The sequence below is a fragment of the Myotis yumanensis genome, unplaced genomic scaffold, assembly GCF_028538775.1.
Source record: "Myotis yumanensis isolate MYYU_CA2020_CCGP unplaced genomic scaffold, mMyoYum1.0.hap1 SCAF_11, whole genome shotgun sequence".
In the NCBI taxonomy this organism is placed as follows: Eukaryota; Metazoa; Chordata; class Mammalia; order Chiroptera; family Vespertilionidae; genus Myotis; species Myotis yumanensis.
Window position 1 is genome coordinate 435,596 of NW_027223762.1, and position 13,383 is coordinate 448,978.

The 13,383-nt window shown below is 53.3% G+C and overlaps 1 protein-coding gene across 17 annotated transcripts in view; it reads right to left on the reverse strand.

The window, feature by feature from the left end:
* Window positions 1-13,383, reverse strand: part of MYT1L (myelin transcription factor 1 like) — a 293,521-nt gene that overhangs the window by 101,210 nt on the left and 178,928 nt on the right. For 16 of the 17 annotated variants that reach the window (XM_070428611.1, XM_070428614.1, XM_070428609.1 and 13 more), the window contains exon 5: window positions 1,083-1,237. The exons of the other annotated variant lie outside the window; for it this stretch is intronic. The gene's annotated coding sequence lies outside the window, so the exon portion shown is untranslated. The remainder of the gene's footprint in view (window positions 1-1,082; window positions 1,238-13,383) is intronic. 17 annotated transcript variants of the gene reach the window in all.

The window sequence follows — 13,383 nt, forward strand, 5'->3', positions numbered from 1 at the left end:
TGAAGTGTTAGTAAGAAAATAAAATTCAAAGATTCAAATATGTTTTGACATAGAAAACTATTAATAGAACTGGACATTTATATCAATATTTAAATTATCCTTGTGATTGTCTAGTTCATTTTTTAAATTCAGTGTTTTAAAATGTTTTACTTATTTTTTAAGGGGCAGACAATACTATAAGAATAAAGAACAGAAAAACGATAGAAGCTTATGTCTGCAAGTGATAACGTGTATAATCTGTGAGCTCCGTTTATGGCCACTGGAGATAAAATACAATATCCACAGAGGAAGGGCTACCCGAAAGGTCGGAAGAGACCCTGAAGGACCAGCGTGGACCAGAAGGCAGAGAGGAGCGCGTGCCCGAGGCGGCGGCAGGGGAGGAAGGAGCATGAGGTGGGACGACAGGGTTCTGAAGGGGACACCGGATCAACATGGCCTCCCTGGGAAGTGGTCAAGCCTACAGGTGACACTGTCTAGCTGGGGTCCACCCACCAGGTGGTGGGATGTGAGACTGAATGACGCTCAAACCCCTCCTGCCCCCCTTTGTCTGAATTTGGGTCATGAATGAGATCAAAGGGGAATTTCTGGAGAAGTTTCAGGAGGAAGGTAGGATGACAGACACACCTCCACAGACTCTGCAGTGGACGGGCCACGAGGAAAGTGCTGCCCAGGACTGGCCCGAAGGGGCAGAGACAGGTAAGAGCTTGCGGGGGGAAGAAAGAAAGCCGCTCTCTCTTCTTTTACATGCAGGACAGGTGGGTGCCCGTCACAGAAGGAGAGGTGGCAGCCGTCAAAGAGAAGGGCAGGGAAGGCCCTCATGGTGGCAGCCGAGGAGGAGGAAAGGTAGAGGCACTGAGATAAGGGGGAAGAAGGCAGGAAGCGAGGATGCAGAGGTCAGGGGGCGGCAGCTGTGGCTCCGTAAGGAAGCAGCCTGACAGGTGGTCCAGACCAGACGTCGACCTGTGTCAGGACCTGTGAGCACCGGGCAGGCCTCACATGCGCACAGGGCACACAGGCTCGCTGTGCAGACGGGCGGTGCCGCCTAGGTGGGGCCTGCACCCCCGGTGAAGCACCTGCTTTACCTTGCAGGAAGTCTTCTCTCCTAGGAATGGAGGCAGCGTGACTGTGGGCAGGACACAGGCCCAGGGGCAGGGTTCTCTCTAAGCTCTAATCCTGGTCCTCGCCAGCTGTGACTATGGCGAAGTCACTTAATTTCTCTGTGCCTTGATTTCTCCATCTGCAAAACATGAACAACAATGCACAGCACCAATGATTGCACCAGCTCATTAGGAACAAGTGTAAATAGAGAGCATGCCCTTTGCAGTGGTCAGCAGGGACCCTCAGCTTCCTCCAGGATCAAATGCCTTCTCTCCTACCCATGGACAGAGGTTCCCCTGGAGAATTCTTCTCCTGGACTTGGAGCCTACTCTTTCGGCTCTGAGAAAGGGTCTCCCAGGCCTTGCTCAGTTGGTCCTGTCTGGGACCAGCCCTGTCTGGGAAGGCTTGCTCCTGCCAGCTAAGTCAGCCTGAGAGACGTTCTGTTCTACCTGAGAACATTCTAGAACTCCTGGTTCTGGGGCCCAGTGGCCCTCCAGGCATCCTTTCATGGCTGCCCTTCCTAGGTCTGGGATGGCAGCAGCCTACACACAGCACGGCAGCACAGATCCCGCCTAGAATGCGCACGTCATCCTACGTAGTCTGTGATCTGTCTGGGGACTGCAGGGGCTGGAGCACTGGGCTGGTCTCCATATAGTTGGTAGAGCTGGAAGTTAAAGTTTAAGAACATTCTTTTCTTATCCACTGTCATTTGTCCATCAACAAAACTTCCTGCTAATTTTATGAATGAAGAACTGACACTAACAGAGGCTGTAAGATTTGCTCAAAGCTACCCAGATAGTCAGAGGGAGCGCCATGATTGAAATCTCGCTCTCTTATTGGCAAATCTAGGACTCCTCCCACTGTCGAAAGTCCCCTGAAAACACACCCCAGGAAGAACCTAACGGGCGAGACCAAGGTGAGGATTTGAGTCCCATGGTCCTGGATGGCCTGTGGGTAGGGCGCTGAGTCCTTGCAGCTAACACCTGGGTGGGCTCATTCCCTCAGTGCTTCCTGCTCCTGTGGCTTATGGGACGAAACCTCTCCAGGCTGTTCTAAACCACAGCCTCGTCAAGAGCACAGGTCAAATGCACCAAGTCTGGCGATGCTCAGAGATGACGCAGAGGAACTCACAGTGACACTGCACTTAACCAGCAGCATAACACTAGAACAGGACAGCAACGTTCCTTGTAACTTCTCATTCGAACAACAGGCAACGAGATAGTTGAGTGAAGAGACAGAGGCATCAGGATCCTCTTCCTCAGAATCCAGCAGCCCTCCCTGCTCCTGGGAAGCAGGTCTTGTCTGCTTCTCTGGCCCCCAGGAACGGAGCATAACTGGGGGTTATTATTCCGTGACAGGCTGTGTAACTAATAAGACCATCAAATGTCTTGATAGACATTCAGGTCGCTTCCTGTGTTTTCTGAGCGAATTCTGCCCTGTGGACATTCCTGCTGTATGTCCTCCTCCAGCACAGGCCTCAGGCTTCTCAGCCTTTAAACTTGAACAGAACCGGACAAGCTGCCCCTCGGCGTGAGCTGGTGCCTCCGCCTGGTGGCCGGTGCACGCCGGACAGTCCCCAAGTCTGACCCACTACTGCCCTTGCTACCATTTCTCTCTCCTCTTCTGGGAGCCACTGACTGTGCCCGTCCGTTGCCTTTTGACACATGTTGGTATTTAACCTGGATATTTATTCTTTTCATGTTAAACCTCCTCGGTCCACCTCTGGCCTCGTTAGACTGTGACGCGTGCTGTGTGCCTCCTGTCTGCTCTCCTGTCCGCAGACGAGAGGACTGTCCTCGAAAGGGACAGGACTCCTCCCTCCATCACAAAGGGCTCTCCGCAGCGTGACAGACGTCTCCCTCGGGACTAGGATCCACTGTTCAGGGGCCAGGTGAGCACCTGCCTGGGACTGGACTAGCTCTGTGACCAGCACAGTCAAGTGAAGATGGACAAAGGAGTGAGCACCTGCCAGGAACTGGCCAGTGGGGCTCCGGCAGCACGGGAGGGGGGGGGCAGCACGGGGGGGGGACACAGGGGGGCAGCACGGGGGGGCAGCACAGGGGCTGCTTCACTGGGGAACGTGCCTTTTCTAAGGAGGGTGCCTGGGCTCCGACCCAAGGACAAGCCAGATGGCCGAGTGGGATGCAGACCAAGAACGCACAAGTGCGCACGCCCAGGGAGAGGGAGTTTAGGGCGCGCCATCACAGGCTGCCGATGCGCAGAATGGGAGACGGTGCCATGTGCGTGCGGCGAGGGGTCTCAAAGGGTTCCAAGTCCGAGTCGGGGCGAAAGTGATACAATTCCTGTTCCCACCGGCTCCTGTGCCTGGTCCTGTTTGTTCTCCTGGAAACCAGGAGGGTCTTCTCCCCAGAGTGAGGAGCACCTGCCACTGGGGAGCCGCCCGCCTCCAGTTTCAGCTCAGCGTGGGGGCCTCTTCTCATGTACGTCTAATGCCCTGTATTTTACAGGATAGTTTTTCTTGGTCAGATTCAGAATTCCACACTATTAATTTTAAAGTCTTTAAATAAAACACACAATCCAACCAGGTAATAGGGGCAGGACAAGCACGGAGAGACACTGCCTCTTGTCCGTCTATCAGACCGTCTCCGGGGTTGGAGTGCCGGACGATGCTGACGCGTGAGGTCAAATCCGTCCTTATTTATCCATCAAAAAACACCATTTTTCGGCCTGCAAGCTGACACGGTCCAATTGGTCAAATGTGATAGAAGATGGACCTTCCACGCGTGCGTGACCAACAGTGACAGGACGCTTTATCTTAAAGTGCCACCACCGCTGAGAAGGGACCATGTCCTCACAGGCAGGCTGTTCCCCACTCTGGGAGCCACCAGCTCCACGACCACCGTGAGGAGGCCCTGCACTGGGACAGCAGTGCCGCCACCATGTCTGTAAACACTGTGTTTCCCAAACCTCATTACGGTACAACTGGGTGTCTCATAAACTCTTACGGTGAAGTCCTAACCCCAGGACCCTGAATGTGACCGAAATCAGGTCACCGCCCATAAATAAGTTAAGATGTGGTCATACAGGCGAGCGTGGGCTTTTATAAAAGGGGGTTTCGGACAGACACACAGCAGGGAGAGCACGCTGCGACCAGCGAGGAAGAGCGCGGATGCTGCTACGGGCCAGGCTGCCACTGACTCGGGAACGCCAGACGCCTGAGCGTGGGAGCAGATGCTCCCTCCCGCTCAGGAGGAAACTGCCGGGGGCACCCTGGGCTCTGACATGGACTTCACCCTCCAGGCTGTGAGACAATGAACCTCCGCTCTCCGCAGCCTGAGCAAGGGCACCACTGCTGGGTCCCTCACCCCTCGGAGGCCCTGCCTGTCAGTCTGCGGTGAGGGTCGCTATTGGGGATCTGGGGAAGGAGCGTCCGGGCACCACCTGTGACCCTCCTTGCTCCATTCCTGGCTCTTACTTCAAAGCCACTGACAACAACCTCCATTGGGGGTTTTCATTTGGATGGAGTTGAAGGTCAAGGGTCACAGCCACGGCCTAGCCTGAGGCCTGGCTCTCTGTCTCTGACCAGCCTTGCAGGCTGAGGGCGTCTTAGGCCCATTTCCAATTGCCCTTTTCCATTCAGATGGCACGCTGCAAATGCTCCAGCTGTCTCTGGAGAAAACAGGGTGACACATGAGTAGTAAACCTTTCCCACATTCTCTCGTGTCCCAGGCTGAGCCTTCCCATGACCTGAGGAGAAGGAGGGTGGCTAGAGCTGGAATCCAAAACTAAGACACATCCGCCAGTAGTCATGTGTTTTGACGGCTGTAAGGAGTCCTTGAGTGTCAGAACGAAGGATGGAGAAAGCAGGAATGGAGCTAAACCATGGTCATAGGTTAGAAGGAAAACAGGAAGTGAGCTGGGCAGTTTTAACCTGTGGGAGGGAGGGGTGCAGCTCACTGGCTGGGAGAAGGGAGGGACCCTGCAGGAGAGTGGAGGCAGGAGGCAGACGCATTCCCATGGCCGGGCTGGGCACCTGTGGAGGCTCCAAGCCCTGGACAGCAGCCGCCTGTCTCCCTGCACAGCCTTCGATCTGAGGAGGCTGTCGGTGGGCCTCTTGCTGTGGGCAGGGGCAGGTAACCAAGGGCTGCCTAGACGTGGCCTGTGCACCGTCCATCCTGGGAGATCTCTGTGCTGAGCTCTACCCACAATCTGTGTGGACCTTCCCATCCTGCAGCAGTTCTGCCTGGGTGAGCCTCTCCCACAGGTGGGACTGCTCCCTGTGCACACACCCGGGGGACCAGGCGACGGGAGGAACCTGAAAGGCTGCGCCCCGCTCAGAGCACCATCCTGGGCAGTCGGCTCTGACCCAGAGCCGTGCCTGAGCCACCTACCTCAGGCTGTCAACACAAGCTTCCAATCAGCCTGGAGCGAGGGCATTCCTTCCAGGGGAGCCCTTCCTTCAAAGAGAGGCATGGGCAGGGACAGGGTTAACGTGATGTGCTGCCGAAGGTCCCTTTGAAACTGTCTAATTTTAAAGTCTCTCAATTAAAACAGAAATTCGGGGCAAAATTTTCCTGGCTGGCTTGCTTTCCTTATACGTGAAAAGTGTGGACTCTTCTGAGAAGGTACTTTACATTGATTCAAAATACTCCCTCTCAACAAATGCCAGTTTCTGTAATTCTGAATTTTTTCATCTTGACTATAATAAAAAAATCAGTATACTGTATCTACCTTCTGCCACTGCTCCTACTTCCCCAAAGGTGCCCAAACCCCAAACCCAGGCGTGCTTTCTCTCTGCAGCCCCTGACGCGTCCGGTCTCTCACTGCTCCTGAGCCCCTTCCCTTCTCCTGTGGGGGTGCAATTCACCTCCTCATTTTCAAGCTGCTCTTCCTACCCCCAAATTTAGATGCTCCCAGAATTCTGTTCCCGTCTCCGCTTTCATTCTTGGTGACTCTGTTCACTGCATGAACTTAACTTTTACCTCTAATTAAACAACTCATCCAGCTTTGCCTCCAATCTTGATTTTTCATCAAATCTTTTCCCAGTTTCTGGCATCTGCCTCGTCTCCCTGCCCAGACACCAGGGATGCCTCATGGTTGCTTCCCTCCTGCCACCAGCCAACTCCGACTCCCACTTCCACCAGGGCCACCAACCCTCCGCCACCTTTCCTCCAGCAGGAAGTCGCTCTGGCCCTGCTCTTCCCTCTTCCCGTGTGCAGCCAGGTGCCGGTTACAGACTTTCTGTCTCAGCTCTGCAGTGACTCACATGCTCCTCACACCTTCCCTGGCCCCACTGGAGCTGCCGGAGTCTGGGCAGCCCATCTCAGCGCCCGCTCCCCGATCAGATGTGGCCGGACCTGTGTCTGCGTCTCCACTAGAGTCTAAGCCATCCTGTGCCCCCTGATGTTTTTCACTGCAGGATTATTTTCTTTATTTGTAAACCTTATACAGAAACCCAACGTATAAGATGGAGGAAGCTCAGACACTCCGGACGAAGCGGGTGAGGGGTGGGACCCTGGCAACTTGGTTTTCACTCATTCCCCTCCGCCACTGCACTTCTGGAAACCCCGGCTCCACAGAGCTCCGCATCCCAGGGGGCGGGCTCCCTCCCTGCCTGGGGGGCCCTGTTCCGCCTGCGTGGTCATCGGCTCAGCCAGCGCCAGGTCTTGGACCTTAGGCCTGAGCTTTATTTACCTGGGATGGTACTTCACCCAGGAAAGGCCCCCGTGGTACTTACTGAGTTGAAACCAACATAAAACCAGCACCTGTAAGAAACGTCTAGACCAGCGGTTCTCAACCTGTGGGTCATGACCCTTTTGGCGGTCGAACGACCCTTTCACAGGGGTCGCCTAAGACCATCCTGCATATCAGATATTTACATGACGATTCATAACAGCAGCAACATGACTGTTATGAAGTAGCAACGAAAATAATTTTATGGTTGGGTCACAACATGAGGAACTGTATTTAAGGGGCCAGAAGGTTGAGAACCACTGGTCTAGACAGATTTCTCTCTAACGCCCACCAGTGTGATTGTTCTCAGCGACACAACAGTCTGGGGAAACAGACCTGCCCCCCTGGTCCCCAGAGTGTGAAAGTGCTTAGGCCTCTTGGTGAACTAGCCTGGGAGGCTGTCACAGATGCCACACTCACCTACCGACATTAGCACATATTTACATACATTTGCATAGAACATTCAGGTCACCCCCTGCTCCCAAACCTGCATGCTGGATGAATTTTTTAAGAAGGTAGTGTGACCTGTGGCAATTATATTCAAACCCAATATTCAGAACAAGATACATGAAGCAAAACAAAAATCTAAACCAATCAATGACACGCCTGATTAGATAAAGACGGTAGAGCTGCAGCGAGAAACAAAACCAGGCTCCTCGCTGCCTTAAAGCGGCAGAGCCCACACCGAGACCTGCTCCTCAAGGACCACTCCCCTGCCTCAGCCAACACTCACTGGGCCTGTCAGGTGTCTAAGGTCTGGTTTCCGGCTTCGTCATTATAAGGTGGCAGGTCCCACTGCGCCCCCTGCACACGGCCGCTGTGGAGTGAATAAGCCCTGGCGGGGCTCCCTGCACGAGAGCTGGGCCAGGCGTGCTTCCCTCCGACCAGGGCTGAGCAGGGCTCTGCGTGGGGTCTGGGGGGTCTGCGTCTCATGGATGGAGGAGCGGGGGAGGGGCTCAGAGAGGCCAGGCTTCAGGCCCAGGACCAGGGAGCAGACGGCAGGGGGTGGGGGAGGTGGAGACAGGCTGGGGCAGCCCATCTGAGGGGCCCTGACCAGTGGAGTTCCCTCCACCCGCTAAGGCTCCGTGTCCTAGTGACAAAACAGCTTCTCTCCCTCACTGGAGGTCAGCTTCTCCCCTGCTGTTAGCTGCCAACACTGTACTTTTCATTACCAGCTCCCACCAACTGCATGTCTATAAAACCCAACAGAACGACCCTTCAGCTTTATGAATCAATGTTAATTTTTCATAAATCTGGAGACTGCACGTTGCCATCATTAGCTCCGGGGCACTGGGACCTCAGGGTCATCTGTGTCTGTGACGTCACAGCGGTCGGGACAGTGAGGTGAAGCAAGGGCAACGTGCTTGAAGCAGGGGCCTGGGAGACACACTCAGGACAGTCACATGGGAGAAGGCGAGGACTCCGGCCAGAGGTCACGTGACACCACGTGGGAGGAGGCACTGGCCCTGACTCAATGGGCCCCAATCCCTGGCCAGGAGACCAGTTCCCCACGGACTCTGGCACCAGATCTGTTTGCAGAGGTACTGACAGAAGAACCCTTGCGCACCCAGAGAAAATTAGCTTCAAGATTTGAAGGTGACATGAGGAATTAGCATTTTTTAAAATTCTAGGATTCATCCTGCTAAAAACACTGATTTGAGTCACCGTGTTCTCACAGAGATGACGTGAGCAGGGACTCTGAGGTAACCCCCTGAAGATGACTCACTGTCTCAGCTGTCTGTCCCCGCTCCGAACATTCTGAAGGACCGGGAGATGCGAGCAGCCCCAGCAGCCTGTTGGGGGGCTGTGACCCTGTGCCCCTGTGCCCCGATGCACCCTGATATCGCACTGACAGTCACAGGGTGGTAGGGAGGGCCATGCAGAGCACGGTGACTTTGGACCGCCACACACTAACATTCTTAGAACCTAAGCAGTGAGCGCACGGGGCTGGGACAGGGCCTGGGCCTGGGCTGGCTCTTGCCTAAGGAGCTTCATCACTGTAGATACGCCACTGAATTTCATTTTAGAACAGGATTAGATAGAGGGATTAAACAATTAAGTTCTCCTGCTGTCGTTTTTTTTTTATTTTTTAATTTTGTTTTATTGCTTAAGGTTTTACAAAGAGTATTACATATGTCTCCTTTTTTTTTCCCCCTTTGACTTTCCCCCGGCCTCCCCTACCCCCCAGTGTCTTGTATCCATTGGTTATGCTTATATGCATGCATACAAGTCCTTCGGTTGATCTCTTAACGCCCCCCCCCCCCCCCCCCCCCCCGCCTGCTGTCGTTTTAAAAGTCCTAGAAACACTGAGGGCAATTAACACAGACATCTCGTGTATTCTGAACATTATGGGTCCAGAATGGTCCCCCTGACTTCTGCCCACAGTCTCTGTCCCCGGGGCCTTCTTGGCCCAGGCAATGGAACCCACACATCCAGTTGCTCATCTCAGAAACTCAGGTCACCATTCATCCTTCCTTTCAATCCCCACATCAATAATTCTTCGTGACTTTATCTCAAAAATCCGTATTAAATTGTTTTTCTTCATCGACACACCTCGGCCTAAGCTACACCACCTCACCTGACAAATGAAGCCCCTTGCTAATTGGCTCCCACTGCTCCTCCACCCCTGTAAGCACCACACCTCCAGGCTGTGACCAAACATGAGGAACCCTTGGGGTCACAGATCCTCTCTCCGGGCAGAGTGCTAGGTGCCCCCCCCCCACCCCCGCAGCAGGAGCCTGAGGCAGCATGGCCGCCGGGTCAGCTGCTGACCGCCCTCGTGGGTGCAGTGACATGTCCCTGGTGTCATTCCCGTGAATTCTCTGGGTTCCTAGTATCTACAGCTTGCAGCTTAACAGATGGTTTTCAAGGGAGACGTGCAGCTGTGTCTAGCCAAAATCTTTCATAACAACCACCCCCCTCCTCCCGCCACCACCCGGGTGCCTGCGAACAGGACAGTGCTCAGACTGCAATCGCTCTTCCTGACCAGGGAGCTGTGCACGAGCACTCAGACCTCCTGAGGGTCGTTTCATGCAGCTGCTCCGTCCCTCTTGCTCTCGCCTCAACCTTCCCTCACATCCATCTTTTTTTTAAAAATATATTTTATTGATTTTTTACAGAGAGGAAGGGAGAGGGATAGAGAGTTAGAAACATCGATGAGAGAGAATCATCGATCAGCTGCCTCCTGCACACCCCCTACTGGGGATGTGCCCGCAACCAAAGTACATGCCCTCGACTGGAATCGAACCTGGGACCCTTGAGTCCGCAGGCCGACGCTCTATCCACTGAGCCACACCGGTCAGGGCCCTCACATCCCTCTTATTTGTAGATTTTGTTTGCAAGACCATAGTATTGCATCTTTCTGTCAACTTTGAAGAACAGTTAAAGAGAAGACAAATTAAAATAACATGAGTGATACAAATTACATTTTATTAAGCAATTAAATGATTTCTGTGCTCCAAGTCACACTGATCATATCTATTTTCTTAGGGACCTTGTTCTAATATGTTCCCGACAATCACTGCTAAATTACAATGGGGATCCCGTGACATCGCCTATTATTTTCTTATCAATTATCATCTCTGGCAGAAATAGAAAAGGTCCCATGCCTGCTCCCTCCACTCCCCGCCATCTTCCCTGAGCTTTGAGATCATCCGACCCCAGGCCCTCGTCATCCCACAGCTTCCAGCTCAGAGCCTCCCTTGCGCGGCATTTGTCCTTGTCTGACCCCATTTCTCACTCATCGTTCTTGAGCTCACCCCAATGGCAGCCTCTGGAACTCGGGGCCAGAGCTGCAAAGTTCTGAGGCCCCTACCCGACCCCGCGCATTCCCTCCCGGCCTGCACCGGGGCAGCCCCTCTCGTGGAGCATGTGGGACACCTCTCTGCTCCTCCTCCACACGCCCTCATTTTCCCTCCAACCCTCCAGCCTGAGTCTCAGCTCATCCAAGACTCAGAAGCCCCGGTGTTGCCCAAACCCAGGACCGCCCCACATTCCTTGGAGATCTTTGCTCCCGGCTCAGGGTCACGACTTGCAAAACCCCCACAACAGCCTGAATGAGTTCTGCACCTAGGCTACCAACCCCACCACCATCACCTGACTCCAACAATGCACACTCCAGAGCTCTGCCCGTGGCACCATGGCGGGCAACAGCACGCTTGCAGGAGAACCCAGAGCAGCCCGCAGGCTCTGCCAGGCCCTGCCGCTCGTGCAGCTGCAACCAAGCAGCTCTGGCATTCCAGACGTTCTCTCAGAAGGGGCTCCAACTCTCCTCCAGACACTCACGCTGATACTACACATGGACCCACTGCCCGGAGGGCCAGTCTAGCCTTCCTCCCCCAGAGCCGAGCCCAGCTTCCTTTAGAGACTGGCGCTTTAAAAGGATCGGTGTCTAGTCACTTTAAAAATAATCCAGCTCACAACCAGGACTCAGTGTTCCCATCCCTCTCCCCCCACCGCTATTTTGGGACACAGCCCTGTTATCACTGAGCAGAATGACACTCACAGCAGGGACACTGACACACGGAGACTTGCTGGATCGGCTCACTAACTGGATCTCTGCACTTGCCAGGATGATGGCACAAGTAGGTGGTGCTGAGACCTGTGAGTTCAGAACCCTGCTCGCCGCCCATTTCCTGTAAATGAAGGCCACTGGCAGCTTCAGGGCACGGCACGCGGTAACGCACCACACAGCCCGACGGAGGAATGCCACTTTGAACAAGAACACTGGGAACGCATAAAGGAAACAGAAGAACCCAAGGTGGATGCAAGAAGCTCCCCAGCACTCATGAGCGCTGCACATGCAAATCTCCCGTGAAACGACGGGAGGCTGCCCTCATCCATCACTGCGCCGCACTCCGTCAGCGTCCCTCCTGGAAGTGCTGAAGCAGCGGCCTTGAGCGAGGAGGCTCCCGCAGAGCCGTGCGGGGCAAGCACAGAACCACAAGGTTGAATAATTCAGAGATCAGCGCGCCACCCACCTGCCTGTGAGGCTCAGGATCAGCAAGAGCACATGAACACCAGGCCTCCTGGCTCCTGACACTCCATATAATATTTCGTATATAACAACAGACTTACATATTTACATCCACATGTAATTACATATTTATATATATACAGGTGACAGTAATATATTTACATGTAAATGTATTTGTATTTTATTTGTGCATATATCTGTATATACCTACATTTATGTACAATGCATTTATGTTATAGTATTTACATATAAAATACACATATAAATACATTATACACACACATCATATGTACTGTAAGCCCATGTGGAGCAGACACAATAGTAACAATATGTACAGTCTGCACAGGGCCCTGGAGACATGGTGGAGACACACCCTCGCAGTTAAGGACATTGGCTCGGCAGTTAAAATGCCTGCCTCGGGGAGAATCCCACCTGTGTCATTTACTAACTGTAACGCTGGACACATTATTTATATTCTGCTCATCAGTTTCCTCTAATACAAATTATGGGTAAGAATAGTACCAATTTACTGGGAATTTTGAAGATTAAATGGTATATGCTGAGTGGCACTTTTCTAACCAAGCTTGATACCTAGTGGATACTTAATATTTGGCTACTATTTTCATCATTTGTCATCTACGTTCTTTTCATGTGACCCACCTCATGTGATCTGTATAAAGCCCTTTGATTACTACCTTTTGGAAAAGGAAATTAAGACTTTGATGGGATTTGCCCAAAGGCACACAAATGGTTACCGGCTGTGCCAGGACGAACCTAATGGCACTTGTTAGCTGTTTTAAATACATTTGTTGCAAAGGGTCAGGAGCATCGATTTATAAAGCTGGTGCCATTCCAGCAGATTTCTCCTTCTGGAGGCATGGTAAGCTTTTCTTTAGAACAGTCACCATCAGAGCGCAATTCATGGAGTTTTCCGGGAAGTAGGTACTGGTTTTAAGTCAAGTCTAGCATGGCAGTGGGTGCAAAGGTGGCTCTTGTTGGGCTCCAGTCTGAGGAAGCAGGGCTTCCTGGGGTGCCAGCCACAGACGCCCCAGTGCTCACGGCTCAGCAACCACAGGGGCTGATTGGGACACACTAGGACAGAAAATGCCCTAAACCAAAACCTTGTTCTATGGCACTTCTCTCTCTCCAACAAGAGGCAAGGCCTGTAAGTGCTTCCTAAGCGAGGATGCTGAAAGGAGGCAGGCTGTTGTGGACACGTGGGCTCAGTGGGAGTCAGCAGGAAGCCTGGAGAGTGAAGGTGGTGGGACTGGGCCACCTTCAGCTGGTGCTGAGTGGTGGCAGTTGGTGCCACAGGCCCTACTCCTGAGCTTTTCTGATTCTGAGTTGCATTCTGAAGACAGGGCCACAGAAGAGCAGTCTAGGTATCCCCAGTCTGAACAACTGCACGATGGCAGCTGGACAGGAGCCGATGGTTGAATGCATGGCGCTGGGCACTGGAGACAGACAGGTGGGCTGAGGAGTGGAGGCAGGTGGCCTCCCGATGGGGACAGAGACAGGTACCCATCCCTGAGTAAACCACCCTGCTGTGACCCCACCTGAGAGAGCGCCGCGACAGACCATCCCCTATCCTCTCCCCTGTGGGCCCCAGGAGCACA